This window comes from Tachypleus tridentatus, chromosome 1 (genome assembly GCF_004210375.1).
Source record: "Tachypleus tridentatus isolate NWPU-2018 chromosome 1, ASM421037v1, whole genome shotgun sequence".
Lineage (NCBI taxonomy): Eukaryota > Metazoa > Arthropoda > Merostomata > Xiphosura > Limulidae > Tachypleus > Tachypleus tridentatus.
Window position 1 is genome coordinate 110,821,868 of NC_134825.1, and position 24,091 is coordinate 110,845,958.

Here is a 24,091-nt window from a genome sequence, read left to right on the forward strand (position 1 = left end):
TTTTAATAGATTATAAACATGGTTCGAGTAAGAAAACTCGGCACAAAAATGTTGAATCTTTCTTTTAGGTTAAGTGGTTTTTAAGTTATAATTGACTTCTGTTTATATATTCAAAATAGACTGGTTTGATCATGTCAACAATCTTCACGTCAAACTTAAACATGTTAGAAGTTTTCTTCGTACGTTGACAGCTTACCTAACTGTCTACGTGGAACAGTTGCTTAAATTGCCTTGTAGTCCAAATCAAGTGCTGTGGGGAGTCATGGGGGTTATCCCCCTTGACTACTGTTCATGAAGGAATGTTAACAAAGAATACGGGTGGTCGTTACAAAGAAACTGTTATCGGCTGACTTTCTGTGGATGTTTTCATCGGAGACACCACAGCTGTCGCGTGCGTCTGTTAAGTTTTTTTGATGCCTCGTTCTCGAGAATGTTAAAGATAATTTTGAAGACGGTATTGAGTTTGAAAAAGTTACGAAACTAGTCGTTATAAGGGAGATTTGTGTAAATGGAAAATTTTGGTCACCTCTACGAACACATAACGGGAGTTTGAAGAAGGTATATTTCAGTTCAAATAACATATGGTAAGAATTATTTGGAAAACATTAATTCTAAAATATTAAAAATAAATTTGTGTTTTTATACTTATATATACTATACTTATATATACCTTCCCCCCTTTAAATCAACGATTTATAGCCGTCGCTGTGAGACGCTCCTAATCCAACCTTTCAGTTGAAGACGTTAACTTGTCAAACAGGGCGGGACATGTTTTGTTAATTTGTACTACAGTGTCCACGTGAAGATTTCCAATTTCAAAAAACAGTTAATCTGAATGTTAGGTGATATATTGAGACTACTGGGTTAGGTTTTTTTTCTTTCAAAGCTTTTATATCGTTAGTATCTGAATACATTTGTATAAAATTTCAAATAATTATAACTATTCTTTTTTGTTCTTCGATACTTCAAACATTTCATCTTTGAATTAATGGTAACAGTAAGTATAGAATGTTCCAATAGGCATATCAATCAATCTCTTTCTGTGTGTATGTACATATATATATATATGTATATAATAACATAATGTTATATACATGTATTGTAAGAAATAATTTTCAAAATGAAATACAAAGAACTGTATGGGAAAAGGACGATATTTTATTATTATTTTCTGTACAGGTAGTAAATATTTTCTCGCATATGAATCATCATACTTCCGTCTGTACTCTTCCAGTCTTGAACAATAGTTCTTGTGATCACAATTCACTTGTCCAGTGCTTCCAACCCTCCTTTGTGTGTTACGTTTTTGCATTATCATTGTAAATAACCATTGTTTCGAAAGTATAAATATTGACACTGTCGTCTATTTATTACGACTCTAACTAATTTGTTTTTCTGGTGACTTATTAAAGAATTATTTATCACGGATTTATGTTTTGTGTGTCTTTATTTTTAAGCATTGACTGTAATTATTATATCAACAACATAAACACAGGTAACATATACTTGATTACAGCAAATGGAAAGAAACCAATCCACACGAAATATCTTCTTAACAAAACAGTCGTCTGCAAATACGAAAATAATTGTCATTCGCCCTCTATGTTTGTTCAACGCAGAACGTCAACATGTAAAAAAAGAACTTATAATATTCAAATTCTGATTTTTAAAAGATTAAATATTTTGTTTCGTGGACGGTAATTACAAATCAGCTGATTGTTTTATTACAGCACTGTTCACCTCTAACGTTTTTGGCTGAGCACATTCTGAATTTTTTTAGTGTTCTTCAAGATCTTGCTCTTAAGTCATATTAAGAGGATTATTTCCAAATCTCGCCGAGCAATTCTTAAAATCCTCAGCCTTGGTTTTGCTTGATTGTCCCCAGGTGGCGCAACACTCCAAACAGTTTTTTGTTTTTTTTTAGTTTTGGTGTGAAAACTGCACAATAGGTCATTCGTGCTGTGTTTGCTGCTAGTATTGTTAGTAGAAAGAATTTAATTACAAATAATTGTTGGCTAAAAAAAGTTGCGATTAATTGCAGCTAAAATAAAAGATTAAATTAGGGTTAATCACAAGTGCATAAAGAATTAATTAAGGTAGCTATAGATAGTTAAAAAAATTAAATTAGGGTTAATCACAAGTACATGAAGAATTAATTAAGGTAGCTATAGATAGTTAAAAAAATTAAATTAGGGTTAATCGTCAGTACGGAAAGAATTAATTAAGGTAGCTATAGACAGTTTAAAAAATTAAATTAGGGTTAATCGTTAGTACGGAAAGAATTAATTAAGGTACCTATAAATAGTTTAAAAAATTAAATTAGGGTTAATCGTCAGTACGGAAAGAATTAATTAAGGTAGCTCCGTAGATTAAAAAAAAAAGGTTTCATCGCTAGTACATAAATAATTAACTGAGGTAGTTATCGGTAGATAAAAAAATTAGGGTTAATCACCAGTACAGAAAGCATTTAAGTAGTCAGTCACCGCAAGAAAGAAAGATTAAATTACTGTTTACCGGAAATATACAGAGAATTATTAGTGTTAATCACCAGTAAAGGATAACTAAATGAACCAAATGTATTTATTCGAATTTCTGAGCAGGTACAGTTGTAGTATGTAGTATAGAGTAGAACTGAATTTAATAAAAAGTAACTTCTGAATTAATGAAGACAACATTATTTCAAAATCTCTAATATTTAAAATGGAATAAATCATTAGATGGAGCTTTTTGCTAGCAATAAAGATTCCAATTTACACTTGAACATATTCGTTTCATAACGTGTAGAAAAATATTCTCAAATTGTGGACCTCACCTGGCAAAGAAAGTAGTTAAAATTAAGTTTGTACATTTAGGGTTAGTGTCTGATATTGATGTATTCGCTGATTTACTTATTTTTTGGCACAAGCCACGTGGTAGGTACACAGTCAACATGCAACAGTTAGGGTGAGGCTAGTTTGGTACAAAATTTGCTGCAACAAGAAAAACGTAATTGACTTCGTTGCATTTTTCAAATCAGAAGCACTTAAAAGTTCATTTTCAGATACACGAGCGTTAACTAGCAGCCAAGAACCGACTGTGACGAAAACTTAACATGAAATATTTATACTATCGTGACGTTGTGCTACAATTTATACTATCGTGACTTCTCGTGACTTCTTGCTACGATAACAGCTGCTAAGGAGTTACCATCATTCAAGAGCTTCGTCCGTCTTCGAGTAATAACTGTTCATTTGTTTTCGAAGTGAATTCGACGACTACAACTCGTAATGTTGTTGACATGATCTTAGATTCTATATCCAAGGGTCGGGTCTCGCCCTATCATAGCTTGGAACTACCCTTGATGATTCTGAGTTCAAGAATCGTGTTTGACCCATATTTCCCGCGAGTGATAAAGCACTACCCACTATGGCACGTTCTACTACGACAGTGTAATCGGGAATTAGAAAGTAATAAAAAAAATCACGCAACGCTGATTAATTTTCTAGCGACACGGTGCGTGAAGAACACCACCCCCAGAACTGGCCGTACCCTACGCGTTACCAAGGAAACACCTCTGTAATTTCCTACTACGTGCTGTCTAAAAACGATGTATAATCTGTATGACGATCAAGTCGAGTCAACTTCAAGCATCGTCCTATCACCCGACAGAGGGCGCTCGAGGCCTTAGGTAAACACAGATGTCAAGTTGAAGTGTGTAGGCTCAGAGAAACATTAGCGTTTGGAATATGCATTCGCGCATGCGTGTATGTGTGTGTGTGTACAGAGAAAGACACTGACAATACTCAAACATTAATAAATAACTTAAGAATTCATACCTTTTAAAACTGTGTAGTCACATTTTTAGGTAATAACATATTATAATGCAAAACACATATTAATATAAATACCAAAAACTGGTTATTACCAGATCTGGAAATTGGTTTTTGTGAGAGAGAAAGCTTTCTGACTCTCAGTGCCACAAACTATTTACTATTATATTTGGTGACAACTAAACCAGTAAACTGGTTACTATAAGGGTTAAAATCTAGTTAATACCAGATCTGGAAAGTGTTTACTATAATGATTAAAAAGTGGTTACTATCAGAACTAAAAAACTGGTTACCATAAGGGTTTAAACTACTTACTATCAAATCAGGAAACTGGTTACTATAAGAATTAAAAACCAATTATGAAATCAGGAGATTAGTTACTATAAGAGTTAAAAACCGGTTACTATCAAATATGGTGTATTTTTTGCCATTAGCTGACTTTCACCAAACTTGTGAAGTTTAATAACAACAACTAAACTGAATAATATTTTTAAGTTATTATTTTTTGTGTGTTCTTAAGTGCTAAAGTGCCCACTGGGCTATAGATTATGCCCACTGCACTCGTTATACTCCAGATGTTTACTCTGTTAGCTCTCCATCTTTCCAGCCCATATTTTTGAAACAACAAAAAACGTGTTACATCAACAGAAACACTACTTGAAAATAACTATGAGGTTACTGCTACCCACCTACCGTGGACAACACGTCTAATATTTACCCCTTACGTTCCTGTTATAGCCAGTAAAAATTCAAAGCTTTAGTAATCTAAAAAAATCACATAAATGGACAAATCGCTACTACTCAACTGCTCTATTTGTTTGTTTGTTGTTAAGCACAAATCTACATAATGAGCTACCTGTGCCATGCCTACCACGGATATCCAATTCCGGTTTTTAGCGTTATGATTATTCACGGTTACTGCTGAGCCACGGGCGGGTGTGTGTGAAAACGATCTCACACTCTCTGGCAGTTAGAACACTCGATTTGCACTCTGTATGGGCCTCATGTTCGAATCTGGTCATCGAACAGTTCTTGCCCTTTCAGCTGTGGGGGGATTATAATGTGACGGCCAAAGCCACTATTCTTTGATAAGGAGTTGCCCAAGTATTGTTGGTAGGTGGTGTTGACAAGTTACCTTCTCTGTTGCTTTTAAACTAGGAACGGCTCGCGCTGATAGACATCGTGCAGCTATGCGCGAAATTCAAAGAAACAAAAATTGTTTCGAAAAGTAAGAGTTTGTTTGTTTGGAAATTTCGCACAAAGCTACTCGAGGGCTATCTGTGCTAGCCGTCCCTAATTTAGCAGTGTAAGACTAGAGGGAAGGCAGCTAGTCATCACCACCCACCGCCAACTCTTGGGCTACTCTTTACCAACGAATAGTGGGATTGACCGTCACACTATACACCCCCACGGCTGGGAGGGCGAGAATGTTTAGCGCGATGCGGGCGCGAACCCGCGACCCTCGGATTACGAGTCGCACGCCTTACGCGCTAGGCCGTGCCGAGCCCCCGAAAAGTAAGAGAGTCCACCTTTAGAATTAATAAACTTAATAATTATTAAACCAGGTGAAGATTATAAAAAAACAATCTTCATGGTTTGTGGATAAGGCGAACTTTTGTTAAGTAACTTGAAAGAGTTTAGTTTGGATAATAATAGGAGAAAGTTAGAATACCTAAAAAAACCTACATCTGAAACTACGAAGCATGTTCAGTAGAATATAGGAGGTTCGAATCCTGCATCTACAGCTTGGCACATAAGCACTTGGCCACGCCTGGTAGAAATTAACGGATATGTAAATAAAACGTACAATAACATACTATATATCATTTCGGCAGTTAGTTTGTAGTTGAGCCCAAAACAAAAAAAAAGGATTACCTGTGCCGTGCTCACCAAGAGCATCTAAACCCGGTTTTTAGCGGTGTGTGTTTCCTCACACTTTCCTCTTGTTCTTGGTAATTTGTATACGTAACGCACTGTGGTCTTTTCAAATGCAGTCTCACGGTACCAAATGTTTATTTCTCTTGAAATAAAGAAACAAACTTTGTTTGTTGTTTAATAAATAACGCGGCACAAACGCGTATTAACTTTTTTCCAACCTTTTAAAGCATTAGATAATTAAAATGTCAACACGTTTCAACTGTCATGAGTAGTATAAACTGTCCAAGACACAGTTTCCACGCGACGGTCTTTTTCCAACGCACCGGTATCCAAATTAGGCTATTAATGTCACTCCAAAAGATTTCCCATTCCGACTGGTGTAAATTAACCTCTTTTAAAGGGGCCGTGATAACTTTTAAGATAATCCAGCCAGAGTCTTAATGGAGAAAGAATAATTTGATGTTTTAAACGGTATTTTGAGCTCCAAGGAGCAGTCCTAACCGTCAGGGAAGATTCCATGTAACATCTGTCATCTTCATGGTCCTTGGGATTCCCAGATGCATAATTCCACGTTCCTGGCAGAGGATGATACAATCCATGACAGAAATGCTTTCGATGTTGTTCAAACTTTGATGTTTTTTTGTTTTTTTTTTGGCTCCAGCGAGGCCACCGCCCCTTTCCCAGTCGGTACATTAGTGTACGTCTTATCTAAACATACAGAGTTGTTTGTATGCTCGTGAGCTCGCGTAAGCGTGATTTACCTGACTCATCTCTGATTTATTAAAATGGAAATGACGGCTCGTGAGGATCCTCTTCAGTTTAGTGGTGTTTATTAAGGCTAATAAAAATCTCGCTGTCTCACAGGCTAGAACCAAATAAAATAGGCAACCCACGCGTTCATAGGGGGCGTTTCTATGAGTTATTTATCAGTAGAATATGTTTTAGTAAACAACCGTTATTAAATAATAATATGACCACACAGCTTTTTACAGCTGACCTTTTCTGGAGCGAAAGTATTGAATAAAAATCCACGTATTATTATACTACTAATAATATAGTTAATAATAATAGCATATTTTTTATTATATACGACTGGGCCCGGCATGGCCTAGCGTGTTAAGGCGTGCGACTCGTAATCTGAGGGTCGCGGGTTCGCATACCTGTCGCGCTAAACATGCTCGCCGTTTCAGCCGTGGGGGCGTTATAATGTTACGGTCAATCCAACTATTCGTTGGTAAGAGAGTAGCCCAAGAGTTGGCGGTGGGTGGTGATGACTAGCTGCCTTCCCTCTAGTCTTACAATGCTAAATTAGGGACGGCTAGCACAGATAGCCCTCGCGTAGCTTTGTGCGAAATTCAAAAACAAACAAACAATATACGCCTGTGTCGCTAAATAAATAAATACATATATAAAACAAAATATGTTCCATGGTTAATCTTATTTTTACATCAGATAATACATTTTAGCTGAGTTTCGTTTGCTAATTATTTATTTACAAATATCACTGTCTTTCCACAAAGAGCTCCGCGGTAGCCTGGTAGTTAACGTACCAGGCTGTGTATCTGAAGGTTTGGAAAGTAACGAGTCGCGTTTTGACTTTGATTGTACTTAGCACTTTCAGCTATAGATGCTTTATAACAATGTCTGGAAAGGTTAACGGTATTTGTACCTTTAGGCAGCGTGTGCTTACGGGTGATTCTCTACTCTCTGTGGTCAGCCTCAGTTGGAAATGACACTTACCATTTAGCTCAAGTGTCGCATACGATAATACACTGGTCGAAAATACTAAATACGTTCCCGTCAACTGTCTTAACGTTTGCATAATGGACGCACTGTGATGTTCTTGTGAAATATACTTTTACGATAAGATTGAAGTATATATCTTCCTAATTAGTTTAAAATAAACAAATGAAACATCAACATACGGGTAGTAATGGTTTTGGTTTTGTTTGTTTTGAATTTCGTGCAAAGCTACACGAGGGCTATCTAAGCTAGCCGAAAGAGGTCTTTTGTTAAGTACCAGAAGTCGTCAGTTGAATTGGACGATCTAAAAGTTTTTTAGGCAATGAGTTTTTGAAACAAAGGATAAATTTGAAATAATAAACTTCTAATCTGAATTGGACAGATAAAAATCAATGTGAAACAACAACAAAGACACCTGCAGTAACGTTATGTTTATCACAAACATTAGGCCTACTGACTTAAAATTCATCGTTAGCTTTAGGTGCTTAGAGTGTTAAAAAATAGACTCACAAAAATCGTTATTGCACTTATCAACTCTTCATGAAAATGAACTTCGTCATCCACGTATCTTAAAGAAGAAAGAAAAATAGAATCTCCATTAGTATTAACATTTGGGGTTCGATTCCTGCAGCGACAACAGCACAGATGATTTTTATTGCGCAGTTACAAACAAATAAAATCACAACCAATTAATTTAGTTATCATATTTTGTGACGTAAGGAGAAACGTGTGTGTACACGTATACACATACACATTCATCAACAGGAAAAACCAATCTGAGACATACTTCACCAGATATGATTTAGATAGACCGCGTGTGAAGATACTTAGACTGAAAAATTATTGTTTGTTTTTTGAATTTCCCGCAAAGCTACTCGAGGGCTATCTGCGCTAGCCGTCCCTAATTTAGCAGTGTAAGACGCAAGGGAAGGCAGCTAGTCATCACCACCCACCGCCAACTCTTGGGCTACTCTTTTACCATCGCATAGTAGGATTGACCGTCACATTATAACGCCCCCACGGCTGAAAGGGCGAGCATGTTTTGATGCGACTGGGATTCGAATCCGTGACCCTCGGATTACGAGTCGAACGCCTTAACACGCTTGGCCATGCCGGGCCTAGGCTGAAAGAAAGACCAAAGGTTATGAACTAGACCGAAATGATTAAATAACCTACATGAAAAAATGGGGTTAAACTCCTGCGTGATAACAACAGTGGCACAGCAATACGTCTTCGGAGTTACAATGCTAGAAACTAAGTTTCGATACCCGTGGTGGGCAGAGCATGCGTAGCTCATTGTGTAGCTTTGTGCTGAATTGTAAATAAACAAGCAAAACAACAGTGAATAATGTGTAATCTGTCACATGAGGTTACACAGAATGGTACCTGGTAGAAGTGTTAATATTTGATCTGAAGTTAATGGTTATACAGAATTCTACATAAGAGAATAGTCAATGTGTAACTTGTTACAAGAGGGTGCACAGGATGCTATCAAGAACTGTCAGTATGTAACGTGTTATCAGTGAACAACTATTAATTGTTGTGTCCAGAAGTCGTTTTAAACATGTTTTATCAGCCCGGCATGGCCAGGTGGGTTAAGGCGTTAGACTCGTAATCTGAAGGTCGCGGGTTTGAATCCCTGTCGCATCAAACATTCTCGCCCTTTCATCCGTTGGGGCGTTATAATGTAACGATCAATCCCACTATTCGTTGGTAAAAGAGTAGCCCAAGAGGTGATGATGACTAGCTGTCTTCCCTCTAATCTTACACTGCTAAATAATGGACGGCTAGCGCAGATAGCCCTCGTGAAGGTTTGCGTGAAATTTGAAAAACAAACATGTTTTATTTCTTATGTACTCCAGGTAACCAGGTAACATTTGTTATGAATTAACTACACAAGCTAACTTTGAATAAACATTAATTGTAATGTGAAGGTTAATAAATATAACGCGTGTTGTTAGCACTAAATAATTTATAATGCCCATACGACTGGAAAGACAAGCATGTTTGATGTGAAGGGGATTCGAACCCGCAACCCTCAGATTACTAGTCCAGCGCCTAAAGTACATGGCCATGCCGGGCCATATGCGATCTACCCGGTGAGACAGTGATAAGATTGCAGACCTACGACGCTAAAACCTGGAGTTTCATTTTCCGTAATGCAACAAGCAGATGGCTGTTTCTAACAAGTATCAATCTATATAAATCGTATATCACAGTATCATTCTCTGTAAACCGTATATGACAGTATTAATCTATGTAAACCTTATATCACAGTATTAATCTATGTAAACCGTATATCACAGTATCAATATGTGTAAACTGTATATCACAGCATTAATCTCTGTAAACCGTATCAGTATGTGTAAACTGTATATCATAGTATCAATATGTGTAAACCGTATATCACAGTATCAGTATGTGTAAACCGTATATCACAGTATCAATCTCTGTAAACCGTATATCACAGTATCAATATCTGTAAACCGTATATCACAGTATCAATATGTGTAAACCGTATATCACAGTATCTCTGTAAACCGTAATATGTAAACCGTATATCACAGTATCAATATGTGTAAACCGTATATCACAGTATCAATATGTGTAAACCATATCACAGTATCAATAAAACCGTATATCACAGTATCAATATGTGTAAACTGTATATCACAGTATCAATATGTGTAAACTGTATATCACAGTATCAATATGTGTAAACCGTATATCACAGTATCAATATGTGTAAACCGTATATCACAGTATCAATATCTGTAAACCGTATATCACAGTATCAATATGTGTAAACCGTATATCACAGTATCAATATGTGTAATGTAAACCGTATATCACAGTATCAATATATCATATCACAGTATCAATCTCTGTAAACCGTATATCACAGTATCAATATGTGTAAACCGTATATCACAGTATCAATATGTGTAAACCGTATATCACAGTATCAATCTCATGTAAACCGTATATCACAGTATCAATATGTGTAAACCGTATATCACAGTATCAATATGTAAACCGTATATCACAGTATCAATATGTGTAAACCGTATATCACAGTGTAAACCGTATATCACAGTATCAATATGTGTAAACCGTATATCACAGTATCAATATGTGTAAACCGTATATCACAGTATCAATCTCTGTAAACCGTATATCACAGTATCAATATGTGTAAACTGTATATCACAGTATCAATATGTGTAAACCGTATATCACAGTATCAATATGTGTAAACCGTATATCACAGTATCAATATGTGTAAACCGTATATCACAGTATCAATATGTGTAAACCGTATATCACAGTATCAATATGTGTAAACCGTATATCACAGTATTAATATGTGTAAACTGTATATCACAGCATTAATCTCTGTAAACCGTATATCACAGTATCAATATGTGGAAACCCTATATCGCAGTATCAATATGTGTAAACCGTATATCACAGTATCAATATGTGTAAACCGTATATCACAGTAAACTGTATATCGCAGTATCAATATGTGTAAATCGTATATCACAGTATCAATATGTTAAAACCGTATTTCACAGTTTCAATCTATGTAAACCGTATATCACAGTATCAATATGTGTAAACTGTATATCACAGCATTAATCTCTGTAAACCGTATCAGTATGTGTAAACTGTATATCATAGTATCAATATGTGTAAACCGTATATCACAGTATCAATATGTGTAAACCGTATATCACAGTATCAATATGTGTAAACTGTATATCACAGTATTAATCTCTGTAAACCGTATATCACAGTATTAATTTCTGTAAACCGTATATCACAGTATGAATCTCTGTAAACCGTATATCACAGTATCAATATGTGTAAACCGTATATCACAGTATTAATATGTGTAAACTGTATATCACAGTATCGATCTCTGTAAACCGTATATCACAGTATCAATCTCTGTAAACCGTATATCGCAGTATTAATATTTGTAAACCGTATATCACAGTATTAATATGTGTAAACTGTATATCACAGCATTAATCTCTGTAAACCGTATATCACAGTATCAATATGTGTAAACTGTATATCACAGTATCAATATGCGTAAACCGTATATCACAGTATCAATATGTGTAAACCGTATATCACAGTATTAATATGTGTAAACTGTATATCACAGATTTATTTCTGTAAACCGTATATCACAGTATCAATCTCTGTAAACCGTATATCACAGTATCAATATGTGTAAACCGTATATCACAGTATCAATATGTGTAAACTGTATATCACAGTATCAATCTCTGTAAACCGTATATCACAGTATCAATATGTGTAAACCGTATATCACAGTATCAGTATTTGTAAACCGTATATCACAGTATCAATATGTGTAAACCGTATATCACAGTATCAATATGTGTAAACCGTATATCACAGTATCAATATGTGTAAACCGTATATCACAGTATCAATATGTGTAAACCGTATATCACAGCATCAATATGTGTAAACCGTATATCACAGTATTAATATGTGTAAACTGTATATCACAGCATTAATCTCTGTAAACCGTATATCACAGTATCAATATGTGTAAACCGTATATCACAGTATCAATATGTGTAAACCGTATATCACAGTATCAATATGTGTAAACCGTATATCACAGTATCAATATGTGTAAACCGTATATCACAGTATCAATATGTGTAAACCGTATATCACAGTATCAATCTCTGTAAACCGTATATCACAGTATCAATATGTGTAAACTGTATATCACAGTATCAATATGTAAACCGTATATCACAGTATCAATATGTGTAAACCGTATATCACAGTATCAATATGTGTAAACTGTATATCACAGTATCAATATGTGTAAACCGTATATCACAGTATCAATATGTGTAAACCGTATATCACAGTATCAATATGTGTAAACCGTATATCACAGTATATCAATATGTGTAAACCGTATATCACAGTATCAGTATGTGTAAACCGTATATCACAGTATCAATCTCTGTAAACCGTATATCACAGTAATAAAACCGTATATCACAGTATCAATATGTGTAAACCGTATATCACAGTATCAATATGTGTAAACCGTATATCACAGTATCAATATGTGTAAACCGTATATCACAGTATCAATATGTGTAAACCGTATATCACAGTATCAATATGTGTAAACCGTATATCACAGTATCAATATGTGTAAACCGTATATCACAGTATCAATATGTGTAAACCGTATATCACAGTATCAATATGTGTAAACCGTATATCACAGTATCAATATGTGTAAACCGTATATCACAGTATCAATATGTAAATCACATATCAATAAAACCGTATATCACAGTATCAATATGTGTAAACCGTATATCACAGTATCAATATGTGTAAACCGTATATCACAGTATCAATATGTGTAAACCGTATATCACAGTATCAATATGTGTAAACCGTATATCACAGTATCAATATGTGTAAACCGTATATCACAGTATCAATATGTGTAAACCGTATATCACAGTATCAATATGTGTAAACCGTATATCACAGTATCAATATGTGTAAACCGTATATCACAGTATCAATATGTGTAAACCGTATATCACAGTATCAATATGTGTAAACCGTATATCACAGTATCAATCTCTGTAAACCGTATATCACAGTATCAATATCTGTAAACCGTATATCACAGTATCAATCTCTGTAAACCGTATATCACAGTATCAATATGTGTAAACCGTATATCACAGTATCAATATGTGTAAACCGTATATCACAGTATCAAAATATGTAAACTGTATATCACAGTATCAATATGTGTAAACCGTATATCACAGTATTAATATGTGTAAACCGTATATCACAGTATCAATATGTGTAAACTGTATATCACAGTATCAATATGTGTAAACTGTATATCACAGTATCAATATGTGTAAACCGTATATCACAGTATCAATATGTGTAAACCGTATATCACAGTATCAATATGTGTAAACTGTATATCACAGTATCAATCTCTGTAAACCGTATATCACAGCATCAATCTCTGTAAACCGTATATCACAGTATCAATCTCTGTAAACCGTATATCACAGTATTAATATGTGTAAACTGTATATCACAGTATTAATATCTGTAAACCGTATATCACAGTATCAATATGTGTAAACCGTATATCACAGTATCAATATGTGTAAACCCTATATCGCAGTATCAATATGTGTAAACCGTATATCACACGTGTAAACTGTATCACAGTATGTGTAAACTGTATATCACAGTATCAATATGTGTAAACCGTATATCACAGTATCAATATGTGTAAACCGTATATCACAGTATCAATATGTGTAAACTGTATATCACAGTATCAATCTCTGTAAACCGTATATCACAGTATCAATCTCTGTAAACCGTATATCACAGTATCAATATGTGTAAACCGTATATCACAGTATCAATATGTGTAAACCGTATATCACAGTATCAATATCTGTAAACCGTATATCACAGTATCAATATGTGTAAACCCTATATCGCAGTATCAATATGTGTAAACCCTATATCGCAGTATCAATATGTGTAAACCGTATATCACGATATCAATATGTGTAAACTGTATATCACGGTATCAATATGTGTAAACCGTATATCACAGTATCAATATGTGTAAACCGTATATCACAGTATCAATATGTGTAAACTGTATATCACAGTATCAATATGTGTAAACCGTATATCACAGTATCAATATGTGTAAACCGTATATCACAGTATCAATATGTGTAAACCGTATATCACAGTATCAATATGTGTAAACCGTATATCACAGTATCAATATCTGTAAACCGTATATCACAGTATCAATATGTGTAAACCGTATATCACAGTATCAATATGTGTAAACCGTATATCACAGTATCAATCTCTGTAAACCGTATATCACATCATCAATATGTGTAAACTGTATATCACAGTATCAATATGTGTAAACTGTATATCACAGTATCAATATGTGTAAACCGTATATCACAGTATCAATATGTGTAAACTGTATATCACAGTATCAATATCTGTAAACCGTATATCACAGTATCAATATGTGTAAACCGTATATCACAGTATCAATATGTGTAAACCGTATATCACAGTATCAATATGTGTAAACCGTATATCACAGTATCAATATGTGTAAACCGTATATCACAGTATCAATATGTGTAAACCGTATATCACAGTATCAATATGTGTAAACCGTATATCACAGTATCAATATGTGTAAACCGTATATCACAGTATCAATATGTGTAAACCGTATATCACAGTATCAATATGTGTAAACTGTATATCACAGTATCAATATCTGTAAACCGTATATCACAGTATCAATATGTGTAAACCGTATATCACAGTATCAATATGTGTAAACCGTATATCACAGTATCAATATGTGTAAACCGTATATCACAGTATCAATATGTGTAAACCGTATATCACAGTATCAATATGTGTAAACCGTATATCACAGTATCAATATGTGTAAACCGTATATCACAGTATCAATATGTGTAAACCGTATATCACAGTATCAATATGTGTAAACCGTATATCACAGTATCAATATGTGTAAACCGTATATCACAGTATCAATATGTGTAAACCGTATATCACAGTATCAATATGTGTAAACCGTATATCACAGTATCAATCTGTGTAAACCGTATATCACAGTATCAATATCTGTAAACCGTATATCGCAGTATCAATATGTGTAAACCGTATATCACAGTATCAAATATGTAAACCGTATATCACAGTATCAATCTCTGTAAACCGTATATCACAGTATCAATATGTGTAAACCGTATATCACAGTATCAATATGTGTAAACCGTATATCACAGTATCAATATGTGTAAACCGTATATCACAGTATCAATATGTGTAAACCGTATATCACAGTATCAATCTCTGTAAACCGTATATCACAGTATCAATATGTGTAAACCGTATATCACAGTATCAATATGTGTAAACTGTATATCACAGTATCAATCTCTGTAAACCGTATATCACAGTATCAATCTCTGTAAACCGTATATCACAGTATCAATATGTGTAAACCGTATATCACAGTATTAATTTCTGTAAACCGTATATCACAGTATCAATATGTGTAAACCGTATATCACAGTATCAATATGTGTAAACTGTATATCACAGTATCAATATGTGTAAACCGTATATCACAGTATCAATATGTGTAAACCGTATATCACAGTATCAATATGTGTAAACCGTATATCACAGTATTAATATGTGTAAACTGTATATCACAGTATCAATCTCTGTAAACCGTATATCACAGTATCAATATGTGTAAACCGTATATCACAGTATCAATATGTGTAAACCGTATATCACAGTATCAATATGTGTAAACCGTATATCACAGTATCAATATGTGTAAACCGTATATCACAGTATCAATATGTAAAACCGTATATCACAGTATCAATATGTGTAAACCGTATATCACAGTATCAATATGTGTAAACCGTATATCACAGTATCAATATGTGTAAACCCTATATCGCAGTATCAATATGTGTAAACCGTATATCACGATATCAATATGTGTAAACTGTATATCACAGTATCAATATGTGTAAACCGTATATCACAGTATCAATATGTGTAAACCGTATATCACAGTATCAATATGTGTAAATCGTATATCACAGTATCAATATCTGTAAACCGTATATCACAGTATCAATATGTGTAAACCGTATATCACAGTATCAATATGTGTAAACCGTATATCACAGTATCAATATGTAAACCGTATATCACAGTATCAATATGTGTAAACCGTATATCACAGTATCAATATGTGTAAACCGTATATCACAGTATCAATATGTGTAAACCGTATATCACAGTATCAATATGTGTAAACCGTATATCACAGTATCAATATGTGTAAACTGTATATCACAGTATCAATATGTGTAAACCGTATATCACAGTATCAATATGTGTAAACCGTATATCACAGTATCAATATGTGTAAACCGTATATCACAGTATCAATATGTGTAAACCGTATATCACAGTATCAATCTCTGTAAACCGTATATCACAGTATCAATATGTGTAAACCGTATATCACAGTATCAATATGTGTAAACCGTATATCACAGTATCAATATGTGTAAACCGTATATCACAGTATCAATATGTGTAAACCGTATATCACAGTATCAAAATATGTAAACCGTATATCACAGTATCAATATGTGTAAACCGTATATCACAGTATCAATATGTGTAAACCGTATATCACAGTATCAATATGTGTAAACTGTATATCACAGTATCAATCTCTGTAAACCGTATATCACAGTATCAATATGTGTAAACCGTATATCACAGTATCATGTAAAACCGTATATCACAGTATCAATATGTCTGTAAACCGTATATCACAGTATCAATATGTGTAAACCGTATATCACAGTATCAATATGTGTAAACCGTATATCACAGTATCAATATGTGTAAACCGTATATCACAGTATCAATATGTGTAAACCGTATATCACAGTATCAATATGTGTAAACCGTATATCACAGTATCAATATAAACCGTATATCACAGTATCAATATGTGTAAACCGTATATCACAGTATCAATATGTGTAAACCGTATATCACAGTATCAATATGTGTAAACCGTATATCACAGTATCAATATGTGTAAACCATGTATATCACAGTATCAATATCTGTAAACCGTATATCACAGTATCAATCTCTGTAAACCGTATATCACAGTATCAATATGTGTAAACCGTATATCACAGTATCAATATGTGTAAACCGTATATCACAGTATCAATCTCTGTAAACCGTATATCACAGTATCAATATGTGTAAACCGTATATCACAGTATCAATATGTGTAAACCGTATATCACAGTATCAATATGTGTAAACCGTATATCACAGTATCAATATGTGTAAACCGTATATCACAGTATCAATATCTGTAAACCGTATATCACAGTATCAATATGTGTAAACCGTATATCACAGTATCAATCTCTGTAAACCGTATATCACAGTATCAATATGTGTAAACCGTATATCACAGTATCAATATGTGTAAACCGTATATCACAGTATCAATCTGTGTAAACCGTATATCACAGTATCAATCTGTGTAAACCGTATATCACAGTATCAATATGTGTAAACCGTATATCACAGTATCAATATGTGTAAACCGTATATCACAGTATTAATATGTGTAAACCGTATATCACAGTATCAATATGTGTAAACCGTATATCACAGTATCAATCTCTGTAAACTTCGTATATCACGTATCAATATGTAAACCGTATATCACAGTATCAATATGTGTAAACCGTATATCACAGTATCAATATGTGTAAACCGTATATCACAGTATCAATATGTGTAAACCGTATATCACAGTATTAATATGTGTAAACTGTATATCACAGTATCAATCTCTGTAAACCGTATATCACAGTATCAATCTCTGTAAACCGTATATCGCAGTATTAATATTTGTAAACCGTATATCACAGTATTAATATGTGTAAACTGTATATCACAGCATTAATCTCTGTAAACCGTATATCACAGTATCAATATGTGTAAACTGTATATCACAGTATCAATATGTGTAAACCGTATATCACAGTATTAATATGTGTAAACCGTATATCACAGTATCAATATGTGTAAACTGTATATCACAGTATCAATATCTGTAAACCGTATATCACAGTATCAATCTCTGTAAACCGTATATCACAGTATCAATATGTTGTAAACCGTATATCACAGTATTAATATGTGTAAACCGTATATCACAGTATCAATCTCTGTAAACCGTATATCACAGTATCAATATGTGTAAACTGTATATCACAGTATCAATATGTGTAAACCGTATATCACAGTATCAATATGTGTAAACTGTATATCACAGTATCAATATGTGTAAACCGTATATCACAGTATCAATATGTGTAAACTGTATATCACAGTATCAATCTCTGTAAACCGTATATCACAGTATCAATATGTGTAAACCGTATATCACAGTATCAATATGTGTAAATCGTATATCACAGTATCAATCTCTGTAAACCGTATATCACAGTATCAATATGTGTAAACCGTATATCACAGTATCAATATGTGTAAACCGTATATCACAGTATCAATATGTGTAAACTGTATATCACAGTATCAATATGTGTAAACCGTATATCACAGTATCAATATGTGTAAACCGTATATCACAGTATCAATATGTGTAAACCGTATATCACAGCATCAAGCTATCTCTGTGTAAACTGTATATCACAGTATCAATATGTGTAAACCGTATATCACAGTATCAATATGTGTAAACCGTATATCACAGTATCAATCTCTGTAAACCGTATATCACAGTATCAATATGTGTAAACCGTATATCATCAGTATGTGTAAACTGTATATCGCAGTATCAAAACCGTATATCACAGTATCAATATCTGTAAACCGTATATCACAGTATCAATATGTGTAAACCGTATATCACAGTATTAATCTCTGTAAACCGTATATCACAGTATCAATATGTGTAAACCGTATATCACAGTATCAATATGTGTAAACCGTATATCACAGTATCAATATGTGTAAACCGTATATCACAGTATCAATATGTGTAAACCGTATATCACAGTATCAATCTTTAAACCGTATATCACAGTATCAATATGTGTAAACCGTATATCACAGTATCAATATGTGTAAACCGTATATCACAGTATCAATATGTGTAAACTGTATATCACAGTATCAATATCAGTGTAAACCGTATATCACAGTATCAATATGTGTAAACCGTATATCACAGTATCAATATGTGTAAACCGTATATCACAGTATCAATATGTGTAAACCGTATATCACAGTATCAATCTGTGTAAACCGTATATCACAGTATCAATCTGTGTAAACCGTATATCACAGTATCAATATGTGTAAACTGTATATCACAGTATCAATATGTGTAAACCGTATATCACAGTATCAATATCTGTAAACCGTATATCACAGTATCAATATGTGTAAACTGTATATCACAGCATTAATCTCTGTAAACCGTATATCACAGTATTAATCTCTGTAAACCGTATATCACAGTATCAATATAAATGCCGTAAATCACAGTATCAATATAAACTGTATATCACCAATCTATAAACCGTATATCACAGTATCAATCTCTGTAAACCGTATATCACAGTATCAATATCTGTAAACCGTATATCACAGTATCAATATGTGTAAACCGTATATCACAGTATCAATATGTGTAAACCGTATATCACAGTATCAATATGTGTAAACCGTATATCACAGTATCAATCTCTGTAAACCGTATATCACAGTATCAATATCTGTAAACCGTATATCACAGTATCAATATGTGTAAACCGTATATCACAGTATTAATATCTGTAAACCGTATATCACAGTATTAATATGTGTAAACCGTATATCACAGTATCAATATGTGTAAACCGTATATCACAGTATCAATATGTGTAAACCGTATATCACAGTATTAATATGTGTAAACCGTATATCACAGTATCAATATGTGTAAACCGTATATCACAGTATCAATCTCTGTAAACCGTATATCGCAGTATCAATATGTGTAAACCGTATATCACAGTATCAATATGTGTAAACCGTATATCACAGTATTAATATGTGTAAACCGTATATCACAGTATCAATATGTGTAAACCGTATATCACAGTATCAATATGTGTAAACCGTATATCACAGTATTAATATGTGTAAACCGTATATCACAGTATTAATATGTGTAAACTGTATATCACAGTATTAATTTCTGTAAACCGTATATCACAGTATCAATCTCTGTAAACCGTATATCACAGTATCAATATGTGTAAACCGTATATCACAGTATCAATATGTGTAAACCGTATATCACAGTATCAATATCTGTAAACCGTATATCACAGTATCAATCTCTGTAAACCGTATATCACAGTATCAATATGTTGTAAACCGTATATCACAGTATCAATATGTGTAAACCGTATATCACAGTATCAATCTGTGTAAACCCTATATCGCAGTATCAATATGTGTAAACCGTATATCACAGTATCAATATGTGTAAACCGTATATCACAGTATCAATATGTGTAAACCGTATATCACAGTATCAATATGTGTAAACCGTATATCACAGTATCAATCTCTGTAAACCGTATATCACAGTATCAATATGTGTAAAACAGTATATCAGTAGTATCAATCAATGTGTAAACCGTATATCACAGTATCAATATGTGTAAACCGTATATCACAGTATCAATATGTGTAAACCGTATATCACAGTATCAATATGTGTAAACCGTATATCACAGTATCAATATGTGTAAACCGTATATCACAGTATCAATATGTGTAAACCGTATATCACAGTATCAATCTCTGTAAACCGTATATCACAGTATCAATCTCTGTAAACCGTATATCACAGTATCAATATGTGTAAACCGTATATCACAGTATTATATGTGTGAAACCTGTATATCACAGTATCAATCTGTGTAAACCCTATATCACAGTATCAATATGTGTAAACCGTATATCACGGTATCAATATGTGTAAACCGTATATCACAGTATCAATATGTAAACCGTATATCACAGTATCAATATGTGTAAACCGTATATCACAGTATCAATATGTGTAAACCGTATATCACTGTATCAATCAGGTATCAATATCAATGTAAACCGTATATCATAGTATCAATATGTGTAAACCGTATATCACAGTATCGATATGTATAAACCGTATATCACAGTATCAATCTCTGTAAACCGTATATCACAGTATCAATCTCTGTAAACCGTATATCACAGTATCAATATGTGTAAACCGTATATCACAGTATCAATATATGTAAACCGTATATCACAGTATCAATAATGTGTAAACTGTATATCGCAGTATCAATATGTGTAAACCGTATATCACAGTATCAATATATTGTAAACCGTATATCACAGTATCAATCTCTGTAAACCGTATATCACAGTATCAATATGTGTAAACCGTATATCACAGTATCAATCTCTGTAAACCGTATATCACAGTATCAATCTCTGTAAACCGTATATCACAGTATCAATATGTGTAAACCGTATATCACAGTATCAATATGTGTAAACTGTATATCACAGTATCAATATGTGTAAACCGTATATCACAGTATTAAACTATGTAAACCGTATATGTAAACCGTATATCACAGTATCAATATGTGTAAACCGTATATCACAGTATCAATATGTGTAAACCGTATATCACAGTATCAATATGTGTAAACCGTATATCACGGTATCAATATGTGTAAACCGTATATCACAGTATTAATCTATGTAAACCGTATATCACAGTATCAATCTGTGTAAACTGTATATCACAGTATCAATATGTGTAAACCGTATATCACAGTATCAATATGTGTAAACCGTATATCACAGTATTAATATGTAAACTGTATATCACAGTATCAATATGTGTAAACCGTATATCACAGTTTAAATCAACCTCTGTAAACCGTATATCACAGTATCAATCTCTGTAAACCGTATATCACAGTATTAATCTCTGTAAACCAGTATAATATGTGTAAACCGTATATCACAGTATCAATATGTGTAAACCGTATATCACAGTATCAATCTCTGTAAACCGTATATCACAGTATTAATCTATGTAAACCGTATATCACAGTATCAATATGTGTAAACTGTATATCACAGTATCAATATGTGTAAACCGTATATCACAGTATCAATATGTGTAAACCGTATATCACAGTATTAATATGTGTAAACTGTATATCACAGTATCAATATGTGTAAACCGTATATCACAGTATCAATCTCTAAACGTGTAAACCGTATATCACAGTATCAATATGTGTAAACCGTATATCACAGTATTAATATGTGTAAACTGTATATCACAGTATCAATATGTGTAAACCGTATATCACAGTATCAATCTCTGTAAACCGTATATCACAGTATCAATATCAATGTAAACCGTATATCACAGTATCAATATGTGTAAACCGTATATCACAGTATCAATATGTGTAAACCGTATATCACAGTATCAATATGTGTAAACCGTATATCACAGTATCAATATGTGTAAACCGTATATCACAGTATCAATATGTGTAAACTGTATATCACAGTATCAATCTCTGTAAACCGTATATCACAGTATCAATCTCTGTAAACCGTATATCACAGTATTAATATGTGTAAACCGTATATCACAGTATTAATATGTGTAAACCGTATATCACAGTATCAATCTCTGTAAACCGTATATCACAGTATCAATATGTGTAAACCGTATATCTCAGTATCAATATCTGGTATCAAACCGTATATCACGGTATCAATATGTGTAAACTGTATATCACAGTATCAATATGTGTAAACCGTATATCACAGTATCAATATGTGTAAACTGTATATCACAGTATCAATCTCTGTAAACCGTATATCACAGTATCAATATGTGTAAACCGTATATCACAGTATCAATATGTGTAAACCGTATATCACAGTATCAATATGTGTAAACCGTATATCACAGCATTAATCTCTGTAAACCGTATATCACAGTATCAATATGTGTAAACCGTATATCACAGTATCAATATGTGTAAACCGTATATCACAGTATCAATATGTAAACCGTATATCACAGTATTAATATCTGTAAACCGTATATCACAGTATCAATATCAATCTGTAAACCGTATATCACGGTATCAATATGTGTAAACCGTATATCACAGTATCAATATGTGTAAACCGTATATCACAGTATCAATATGTGTAAACTGTATATCACAGTATCAATATGTGTAAACCGTATATCACAGTATCAATATGTGTAAACCGTATATCACAGTATCAATATCTGTAAACCGTATATCACAGTATCAATATGTGTAAACCGTATATCACAGTATCAATCTGTGTAAACCGTATATCACAGTATCAATATGTGTAAACCGTATATCACAGTATCAATATCTTGTAAAACCGTATATCACAGTATCAATCTCTGTAAACCGTATATCACAGTATCAATATGTGTAAACCGTATATCACAGTATCAATATGTGTAAACCGTATATCACAGTATCAATCTCTGTAAACCGTATATCACATGAATCTGTGTAAACATCAAGTATCAAATGTAAACCGTATATCACAGTATCAATATGTGTAAACCGTATATCACAGTATCAATATCTGTAAACCGTATATCACAGTATCAATATGTGTAAACAATCTCTGTAAATCCGCAGTATCAATATGTGTAAACCGTATATCACAGTATCAATATGTGTAAACCGTATATCACAGTATCAATATGTGTAAACTGTATATCACAGTATCAATCACAGCCGTATATCAAGCATCTCTGTAAACCGTATATCACA